The sequence below is a fragment of the Arachis hypogaea genome, chromosome 20 (assembly GCF_003086295.3).
Source record: "Arachis hypogaea cultivar Tifrunner chromosome 20, arahy.Tifrunner.gnm2.J5K5, whole genome shotgun sequence".
NCBI lineage: Eukaryota > Viridiplantae > Streptophyta > Magnoliopsida > Fabales > Fabaceae > Arachis > Arachis hypogaea.
Genome location: NC_092055.1, coordinates 132,274,714 through 132,281,967, shown reverse-complemented (window position 1 = coordinate 132,281,967; position 7,254 = coordinate 132,274,714). Strand labels below are relative to the sequence as shown.

Sequence of the window (7,254 nt, the reverse complement as noted above, 5' to 3'; positions counted from 1 at the left end):
GCTTTGGTGAGGCTTGGAGCTAAGGTTGGTGAAGACTTCCAAAGAAGAGGCTCAATTGGTTTGGCTACAAGAGGTACGGTTTAAGTTTCATTTAAGTACCGTATGTTGTGATGAGAATTCCTAGGCTAGATTCCCCTAGGATTAAGTTTGGATTGTGTAAATGGTTGGTGCTAATATGCATAGTTGGTATGTAATGTGAATTAATGATTTGGGTTGAGGATTGTGTGGCCTTGTATGCTTGGTGTATTGAGAATTTGATGTACTGGGTAATGAGTATTGATTTGTGGTTTATGCATTTAAATTATGATATTGGGCCGGAAGCCGTGGATTTTGGGCCGGAGGCCGAAAAAAGGTGAGAAAGGTAAGTTGATGTGTGCATTGTATGATGACACAAGTGATTGGATGAATTTCAGATAATGAATATATGAATGATTGGGTTGGTTATTGAATAATAAGGTTTGAGGAGTTGAGGTGTGGGATTTGGTAAATTTGGGTGCAATTATATAGATGAGGTATGTTTGGTTTTGGTTGAGATATATTATATGGTCATATATGTGATTATGATTATTGATGCCTTGATGGTATGATGATGCATTAGAGATATGTTTGTCGTGATATATGCTTGAGGAATGATTAAGGTTGATTTGTGGGTAAAGCCACGTGATAGTGAGTACGATATTGATTATGTATAATGATGGTTGATTGGAAATAATGTTGTTGAAATTTGGCATGAGAAAGAGTATATGATATGTAAATGTGTTTGAGTTTGAGAAAGTGTCAACGTGCGAGTTGAGGAGGCTTGATGTTGATTTTGGTATATTTTGATTGATTTCAAAGAAAAGGCTGAAATTGGCATGTTTTGATTGATTTTGAAAAGAGTTGAAAATGGCTTGTTTTGAAAATGGCACTTTGTGGTTTTGTATGGAAACATGGTTTTGGGGCATACTTTGACGGGACATAACCTGGACTACGGATCTCTGTTTTCTGCCAAATCTGTTTAGAAATGAAATTGGATCCGGGATGTCCATGCCGTTCGAAGGACGGGTGAAAAACGATTTAAAATGAGAGAGTTATGTCCGTCGGAAGATTGGGGGTTGAATCTGTAAATTCTGCAGCTTTTAACTTAGAAAATTTTTAGCAGAACGACCCTACGCGCGTAGGCGCACCTGGCGCGTGCGCGCCGTTCTTCCAGAAAGCACCATCCACGCGTGCGCGTGGTGTGCGCGGGCGCGTCGATGCGCTGTACCAAATGCCCAGCTATTTTCCAGAGAGTTGTGCCAGGGTCGTGCCAGTTTTGTGCCTGGGCACAAGAGCACCCACGCGTACGCGTGGCTGACGCTTGCGTGCCATTTGGATATTTTTCAACCCGCGCGTTCGCGCGTATGATGCTTGCGCGTCGATGAGTTTTTGGCCATCCACGCGTGCACGTGGAGTGCGCGTACGCGTGGCCCTGTTTTCATGCCAAAGTTGATTTTTGAGTTTTTAAAGCCAAACCTCATACTTTTAAGCCTCCGATCTCACCCCTTATGTATCAAATCATTATGGTATGCCTAGCAATGAGGAAGGAGCTAGGGGATGTGGTAACTTGCGAGTGAAGCAAGGGAAAAGGTTATGATCAATGATGATCAGATATGATTATATGAGATATGGAGGATGGCGGTGGAAGTACCATGTATGCCATGAGCCGAAGGGCTATATTTATTAATAAATGGTTGGTTCTTGATTGGACCATGAGCCGGATGGCTGAGTTCTTGCCGGATACGGCGGAGCCATGTTGATAAATTGGCTAGTTCTGGATTGAACTGTGAGCCGGGTGGCTGAGTTATTGCCGAGTTACGGCAAAGCCATTATGGATTATGGCTGAGTATAAAGGCATATATGATAAATTAACGAATATGATAAATGAATAATGATGAAAAATGTTGAATGTAAGCATGCTTGTGTTTTCTCTCTGGTTGTAAGGGTGACAGGGCACCGATACCCTCTAATGGCGACAGGGCGCAGATACCCTCTAATGATATTAATACGCAACAGAGAGACTGTGCCCGGGTTAGCTACTGGACATGTCGGGTTGGCTTGATAACCGACAGATGATATCATCAACCATAGGGCAGGCATTCATCATTTGCATATGTTTGAATTGTTTGGGTTTGCCTATTTGTTTTGGATTTCTACATTATATATGCTAAGTTACCTGATTATGTGCTACTTGTTCTACTTGTACCCTAATTGTGTATTACTTGCCTGTATTGCTTGTGTTTGTACAACTGAGAGGCCCCTCATGTTGGTGTCGGTGGAGGTTGAGGGTTGTTCTTGATGAGATGAATTGATGATGCGATTGCATGATGATGGTGATCATTAGTTGAGATGATTTGAGCTCCCTGGGTAGACGCAGTGATGTGGTTTCACTAGTTCCAGGGAGGGCATGATATATTGATATAGAATTGCTGAGACAGCACGACTGATGATGGCTTTGTTTATGATTCTGAAATCTGATTCGTGGGAGAGTCAGCGAGTTGGGAGTCATATGAGATGTGATCTAGATTTAGTATTCCCTTACGACAGATGCCTATTTATAGATTAGTGAGAATCTAGGCTGGATACTTGGTGAAAAGGAGTTTAGGATGCTTGGTGAGTTTTTATTGCAGTGCATTGTATTTATTTGGCACTTTTACCGTACTGGGAACCCATGGGCCCGGGGTTCTCATTCCGTATATATCTCTTGTTTTTCAGATACAGGTCCAGGTGCTTAGAAGTGAGTTGTGGGTCGTCTAAGAGACGGCGAAGATCTTTATTTCCTCTACTTTGTGTTTGATTAGAATCTCTCCACCTATGTTTTGAAAAGATTATATTATGTATTGAACTCTTTTGGAACTTGCCTATAGAGGCTCTTATGTTTCCCTTGGGAGAGATTAGGATATACTGTTGTCATCTACTTTCATATTGTACCCTAGCCGGCCTAAACTTCGCGGGTCGCGACTAGTGGCTATTTAATTATGTTATATATATCTATCTGTTATCTATCTCTTAATCTCCTCTACGCCTTGTCCGTATATCGTTTTCGGCTTCACGGTTTATCTTTTGTTGTCAAAACGTGAGTGATACGTCTTCGCGATTTTATTTCTACTCTTTTCAGGCTTCTCGATTAATACTCTTTTCGAAATTACCTATATTTATATATTAAAAATCCACCTGAGAGTCGTACCACCGTAATATCATTGACTTATGACTCGAGCATAAGGATTTGAATATTAGGGTGTTACATTCATGAGTTTTAAACTTTTAACCATCACTAGATATTGTTCTTACAAACATCATCAAGCAAATGCAGGTTCTTGATAAAAGGCATCAGAACCTTTAGAAAATTATTTTACCAACAAATAAATATGAAACTACTGTATCTGTAAGTAGCCACAATATATATTTGTATTGAGCCTTAATCAATATAGCATATAAAAAACTTGCAGAAAAAATAGATATTATTTCCACTTCAATAAGAGAAAAATCAGGTTTTATTATACTTTTGTTAAAAATAAAAAAGTACCATCTGTTCAAGCATAGAATAGCCCCTTGATAAAAAATGTGCTGCATTCTCAAGTCCATTCTAATTGCTCTAATCCTATTCCACAAGAAACCTCTCAACATAGGGCTGATGTAGCAGAAAAAGTAGATAATCAATTGTCTTCTGAATTATGGGCATTGGTAGAATCAAGCTTGCTTCCCTCTCTGCTGTCCTAGTATATTGCCATGAAACATGATAAGTGTTACTAATGAGAAGTGATAATAGTATTTATGAAAAAAAAAAGTATAATTTACTATTAGTAATATGACAATCACTTTAACTGGTCAAGATTGCTGGTTATATTTCTATCCCCATCCAAGCGTTCATACTGGTCAAAATCCCCTTTTTTCCTTTCACGCTCTCACTACTCAGTCTCTAAAATACAGAAATCTCAAGTATTTTTATGCAAAGATCAAGTTCTTTATGCAATAAATTTGTTTAGACTTTAGACATATCTTTCAGTATATATATATATAAGACTAGGAAGGGAATTGAATTTGTGTCAAGCATACCTGCAGTACACGCAGAATTCACAGAACCAGCAAAATAAATAAATAAAACCAATTTGAATTGAATCATCTGATTGTTGTGATTTCTTTGTATTTTACAGAACATTAACAACCAATCTAAAAATTATGCACAAACCTTTCATAACCACCAAATCCCCAGCTGCACAAATGGATAATCTTAAGTTATAACTTATTTTACAGAGCTAAGATACTGAACTAAGAAAGTAAAGAATTACTCACAAGTAGACAAAGCCATTCTTATCCACCGCCACTAAACATTCAAAAAGAAATAATGAGTAGATGAACGAAAAGATTAAATAATTGAGATCAAGAATGGAAAAAACAAGGACATGTGTGATTTGTCCCACATGCCACTATGACAATTGTTTTCCAAGACAGAGAAGCAATTGCCCGAGGATGTGGCTGGGGTACATACACCAATTTCACAGAGCTATCCTTGAAATTATACTGCAAGCAAATGCAAAATATGTGAAGCTTTCTGTTCTTTGTTGCACCTTTCGTGCAAACATTTACTAGGATAACATAATAAAACAAAGCAGAGCCACAACACGAACAATTAAAATACAATAAAAAATTACGCAGCAGCAACAACAAACTTTTCCAAAGATTAACAAGGATTATCAAAATTTCAAGCTTTGAGGACAATTTCAGTCTCAATTTTTTTCAGCACGGCACAACACAACTGCAGTGAGCAGAGCTAATCATTCAAAGAAAGAACACAGAACAATACAAAGAACAAAAATAGGACTAAAATGAATCAACTAATTAGTAATCATTCAATCCAAAAAATAGCTAATCATTCAATGATTCAAATTTCAATTAGTAGCACTAGCAGAATCCCTAAAAAAATCAATGTTCTGATCAGAACAAAGAACGAATAGTCATTACGGTGTCCAAATCCTCATATCAAGTCTTCTACCACTAGCAAACCCTTAACTCAAAAACACAATAAACAAAACTTTTGATTCTAAAACTAATAAATCTCCAAAAAAATCTAGACCGATTTAAATACTCACTATTTTCAACAAAAACTAAGGCATATCAACCCTCAAATTCACATAAGTTCAACATTTTAGATAGATAAAAAAATTCTAATAAACATGAAAAATCTTAATTCGTTATTTTTTTGTTGATCGAGCTAAGACTATAGATTAAATTCGAAATATCTATTTCTTAATAAATCAAGAACCAAGCAATGGAACCTCTCAAATTCATTCTTTTTCTAAATCATATTTTAAAACAGGATCTTAATTTTCATAAAAATTCAGCAGCATCTCCCCTAAAACTTGGACCTTCCCAACTAAACCTTTCCGCAACCCCTTTCTAATGGGTTCAAGACCAAATCAGTTTTCAGTAAGACCAAATTCAAACTTTCAAATATTAAAGATCATTTCAAATAAAAACAATTAGAAATCTCCATTTAACAAAGTGAGACATTATTTCAATTCAACAGACAACCAAATTCATCCAAGACAAATCAGATAATGCATAAGACTTACATAATCACCAGAAATACATTTAGCAAGTCATATCTATTTATAACATTTTCAATTTAAAATAAATTAGTTTGTATAAAAAGCCCCTACCTCGATCGCGACTCAACTACGCGGCAAAACTCTATTTTCTTTCGGCCCGCAACGGCGGCATTGCAGCAATTGCAACCTCAGCTCCAAACCACTTTCGCAGCAATCACAACAACTCTAATCGCAACATACAACCTCGATAATTCAATCCTAAATCATAAATGTCGCAAAAATCCTAAATAACACATAACAGAATACTAACGGCAAGAGTTCCAAAACCGAGATACTTACGGTAATAGCAGAACGAAGCAGCAGCAACTCCAAACTGTCCCGGCAACAGCTCTAGTGATGGCAACAGCTCTGGTGATGGCGAAAAACCTCAGCGGCAGCAGCAATAACATCGCAGTGATAGCATCGCAGTGATAACAATACCTAGAAATTGAAAGAACGGAAACCGAAAGCAAGAATACTCTCTACCAACGGTGGTGGCGGCGACTAGGAACTCCGACAGCGGCAGCAGCAGCTCTGGAGTGGCTCTGTCGGTTCAGCAGCAGCTCCGGAGTGGCTCTGTCGGTTCAGCAGCAGCAGTGACTCCCTTTCCTCTCTTCCGTCTACGTTTCTGTTTTCCTCTCCTCGCGTCGGATCCTGGTGGTGGCTTGACGGGCTTCAGAACAGCGATGGCAGTGGGTGACCCAACGGCGGCAGAAGGTTCCAACTCCAACCGCGATGCCGTTCCTCTCCTCCGCATGCGACAGCTTCGACCTCCCTCTCGCACGCGTCCTTCTCTCGAGTCTTGACGGAAGAGCGGCGGCACAGTCGCGTCTTTCCTCCCTCGCGTCGAGCTCCTCTTCCCGATGAACCTCCATTGATGGCGACGACGGAAACTGGGCGCAGCTCCTCCAGCTCGACGCGACCTTTCCTCTCATCTGCCCGATCTCTCTCTCCTCTTCTGGTGTGCGACGATGGCGCGGGAAATGACGACGACGACGATGGGCTCTGCGGCGGTGAACGATAGTGGCTCTGCCGGCGTGCTCTTCCCCCTCTCCTTTCTCTCCTCTTTCTTCTCCCTGTTTCTCTCACTCCCCGATCTCCATTTCCCTTTTCTTCCTTTCTTCAAATCTGTGTGTGAAAGGTGGTGTGTGGGTGCCGTTGGAGAGGGTAAGGGAGATGAGGGTGTGTGCGGCTGATAGTGAGAGGTGAGTGAGTGTTGTGGTGTGTATCAGGGGAGCGGGTGTGGCGGTGGCTAGTGAATATCAGGGTCAGGGTTGTTTTGGGGGGATATAGGGTTTTGATTTGAAAATTAGAGTTTTATACTTTTATGTATGAAATTTGGAATTTTGGGTTAATATGAAATCTAATTAAATCTCTAAAATTATTCTAAAATATTATTTATTGTGTCAAAATATTAATTAATTTGAAATCAAATACTTTAATTAAAATTATAAGGTAATATAATTAATTTTTTTATTTATAAAAATATTAGTATTAAATTCTGAAATCTCACTCATTTAAATCAAATCATATAAAATTCTTATTATTTTACATTTGTTAAGTTTTATAATTTAAATATAGAAAATAATTTGATAATTATAAAATTAAATAAAACCCTAAATTACTTTAAACTCAATTAATCAAAATT

General features: G+C 38.7%; 1 long non-coding RNA gene across 2 annotated transcripts; it reads right to left on the bottom strand.

The window, feature by feature from the left end:
- Positions 1-3,461: 3,461 nt before the first annotated feature.
- Positions 3,462-6,881, bottom strand: LOC140182616 (uncharacterized). Of its 2 annotated transcripts, XR_011878565.1 has the most exons (4): positions 5,907-6,881; positions 5,679-5,792; positions 4,312-4,342; positions 3,462-4,231 (listed from the first exon to the last, which is right to left on the bottom strand). It is a non-coding gene; the product is annotated as an uncharacterized lncRNA (long non-coding RNA). The 2 variants fall into 2 exon arrangements; XR_011878564.1 differs by lacking the exons at positions 5,679-5,792; positions 5,907-6,881 and having other exon boundaries at positions 4,312-5,221.
- Positions 6,882-7,254: the final 373 nt, after the last annotated feature.